The 3,897-nt window shown below is 35.0% G+C and overlaps 1 pseudogene; it reads right to left on the minus strand.

The window, feature by feature from the left end:
- Nucleotides 1–509: 509 nt before the first annotated feature.
- On the minus strand, nucleotides 510–3,443 carry LOC141707516 (uncharacterized; annotated as a pseudogene).
- Between the last annotated feature and the right edge of the window lie 454 nt (nucleotides 3,444–3,897).

Raw genomic sequence — 3,897 nt, forward strand, 5'->3', positions numbered from 1 at the left:
TTTCATGAAGGACAAGACGCGCCCAGTGTCCTAGGACGCGCCCTATATGTGGGGAATGCATTCTTAATGGTGAGCTCAGGACAAGGCACACATGGAAAGAAGCAATGGAGGATTATTTCCACTAACATATTTGTTGAAGGTACTCTTTAAAGAATTCCCTCCTTGAGACGGTCAAAGAGGGGGATGTCCATGAAAAGCTTGAAGGCCTCCAGGGGTATGCCTGATGATTGAAGGCCTCCTCCTGTAGTCAGTGTTCTAAAAAACGGGAATCGGTATTGTTCGATGGAGGGATCTTTCAGTGATTAATCGGATAATCGGTGATTAATCGGATTGATTAATCGGAGCATTAGTCGAAATCATTTTATTTAATAAAAAATAAAAAATAATTCTATTTAAATATTACTAACTTCCATAATATTCACAAAAATAAAATCACATATCATTAATTCAATATTGATATTTAAATGGTAAGATTTATAAAAAAATCACCATTACTAGTCCATAATTAATTACTACTGGCTAGTTTGGTAGTTACAAAATTACTACCTAATAATATATATTTGTGTTATATAATTTAGTAGCCTTCCTGATCGTCATCAAACACATATTCATCATTAATTTCGGGCTCATCATCTGAATGAAAATCTTTTTCATCAAGTTCCCTAATAATATCATCACAAGTGCTTGTTGAACCTTCACCTTCTTCCTCGTCACCACCTTCAACAATCCAAGCTTGAGCCATTCTAGCATCATTGGCTGCCCATGTATCATATTGATCCTTTAACTTTTTATTTTTATTTGAAAGCTTGGAGTTGAACTGGACATACACAAGGTTATTTATCCTCTCTGTATCAAGCCTGTTCCTTTTTATTGTATGAATCTAAAGTAACAAGATGAAGAAAAAATGTTAAGATTATAAAGTATGGACATGAAAATAAAATCTTAACAAACAAAAAAAATAGTTGAATAACAAACCCCTTCGAAAGTGCTCCAATTTCTTTCGCAACCTGACGAACTTGTGGTCAGTGATAGTATTTTTATCGCCATCATTCGTAAATTTGGAGTGTCTGTTCCGTAATTAGACCACCATCCAACTAATGTGCAAAAAAATAAATATTGTAAATAAAACTATATAATGGACAAGAGATAAGATGATAAATTTAAGACCAGATTTTTTACCAGGATTAAAATTTTCATCATTGTTCATCCTTCCCAGAATTGCTAGTTTTCTCGAAAACATTCCATCCATCGCCTTGTACTTCTGTAGCTCAATATTAGACACCAAATGCTGCTTATCATAATCATCCGGGAAGAAAGCTTCAATGCATGTTAACAAAGCTCCCATACAATTAGGATCATCTTTTGCTTCCTCGTCTTTATAAAAGTAATAAGGATTAAGTATATAACCAGCCAAGTGCAGTGGACCATCTAGTCTATCTTTAATCCTCGAATCAATTATATACATGATAGGATCATATATTTCTCTCACACCTTTACAAATGTTGATTATTTCTTTCTTTGCATCTTTCAACTCGCCATAAATAAAACCCATTGCTGGCTTATAATCTCCGTCTACAAGTCTCAACAATTTAACTAATGGCTTAAAGACATCTACACAGAAAGAAAGATCTACCCCAAAAGCTTGACTAACAATTGTACTATATGTTGTTATCCCCTTTGGTAAAGTAGCCCACTTACATTCATTCCATTCTTTAGAGAGGAATATAAAATTTAAATTTTCTTGTTTATCTAACTTGCTCTGCATAGTGAGAAATGAGCTTGTAAATCTTGTCACTCCTGGCCTTACAATATCCCTTTTTTTGGTAAACTTTCTCATTAATGCCAAAGTCTTGTGATGAGCATATATATATATATTGTTAGCGACTTTGCCTTGTCAATCACATGCTTTAATTTTGGTGTCTTGCCTGCATAAAGGATTAAAATTATGATATAATTTAGACTAATACGTTGAACAAGAAGTAACAGGATTTTACCTATCGCTTCTAAAGCAAGGTTAAGTGTATGTGCTGCACATGAAGTCCAAAATATACTAGGTCGCTTCCTTTTAAGCATTTTCGTAGCCGCAAAGTTATTTGTTGCATTGTCAGTAACAACTTGAATAATATTTTTATATCCAACTATATCAATCCACTTATCCACATAATCAAATATAAACTTTCCAGTGTGTGCTTCAAGTGAACATTCGATAGAAGACAGAAAACTGGTTCCAACCTTGCAGTTGACACACAAGTTCATTATGCTTCTTCTCTTTCTATCAGACCATGCATCTGTCATGACTGAACACCCACCATTTTTCCACTCATCTTCTTGTTTCTTCATTGATTCTTTAGTTTTTTGAGCTGCTTGCTTTAGTAAAGGCTCTCTTAATTGATATTGAGATGGTGGTGTATATCCTGGACCAAACTGACCAACAACTTCCATTAACTGACGGAATGCATCATTATCAATTGCATTAAATGGAACTCCAACTTCATATACCCAACGAGCCAAGTACGTGTGTACTTCATTTGTCCTGCTCTTAAACAGGGAAGCATTTATATTTTGTTGCCTTTTGTTTTCAGTTGGAGATATAGACCTTGCAAACTGGTCCATTGGACCAAGCGAGCGTGCTGGTTTGCTAACACCGTCAATCTCGACAACATCATCTGCCTCTTTATCATTTGCATTGATATTAACATCTGCCCTGAGGTCTGCAAGTGTCTCTCTTTTATCTTCTTTTTTTTAAAGATTTCTAGTGCTTGCTTACATTTAGCTTGATCAATCGGAGTTGATTTACCACATGGAGCTACATTCCCTCTTACACGAGCCACATGTTGCTTTAGTCTATAAACACCACCTGTAAATACCATATTGCACAACTTGAATTTAATCCTTCCTGGAGAATTAGGATATAACTCAGCAAATTCCCATCCTATATCGACAGGTTTTCGCTTCATTGCTCTGTTGAACCCACCGTTTCTGAGTTTGAAGCTGCTGAAGAACCCATATGGCCGGTTGTACTTTCCATTCTTAAAATACAGAGGCCTGGTGCAAAAAATTAATTCGAAAATAACAGCACAATCAGTTCATCAAACCAAATTAACACCATAAAATATATTTATACCAAATTAACACAAGAAAAATATACTAATAGATGAAGCGCACAATACTTACAAACCGTATAGGTATAGCCCACAAGAATCACAACATTCATAATAATAAAGAATGATTACAAATCATGATTTGTCATCTCCATATATGTAACAAGTTGTACGGAAGTAACTAATCCCAATATTAAGAAAAAAAATCTAATAGATTCAAAAGCATACACGAAATGAAATGAAAATCTAGAGCTTAAGATTGTTGTATACCTTAAGATTGTTGAATAATCAATGGCAGTTGAATGTTGAGATTTCAATTAGGGATTTGTGAGTGTAGAAGAGTCATCGATCACTGTATGAGTGTATGTATGTAAAAGAGTCTATCTATATTCTATTATTAATTTATTATTATTTTAATATTTTCAAAAAAATCAATTTCTCTGAAAAAAATATTTTTTTATTAATTTCCAACTTTGGCCGATTTTGCCGATTTTTGACCTGACTTGACCGATTTTTCCCGAACTGCCCGACTTTTGACCGATTTTTTAAAAAACGGTACTTTGACCCGATTAATGATTAATCGAGACAGTACCCGTCCGAACTCCGATTAATCGACCGATTAATCGGTTAATCGGCCGATTTTTAGAATATTGCCTGTAGTCAACGGGTGTCCTCGTTGGGGATTTGGGGGTTAACTCTGGTGTGTTCTCTGGGAACTCTGTTCTTGTATTCAACGGGTGTCCTCGTTGGAAAACTTTGGAGTCATCCTGCACTTTGCACCCAAGAGCTTGGGATC

The sequence above is a fragment of the Apium graveolens genome, chromosome 1, assembly GCF_009905375.1.
Source record: "Apium graveolens cultivar Ventura chromosome 1, ASM990537v1, whole genome shotgun sequence".
In the NCBI taxonomy this organism is placed as follows: Eukaryota; Viridiplantae; Streptophyta; class Magnoliopsida; order Apiales; family Apiaceae; genus Apium; species Apium graveolens.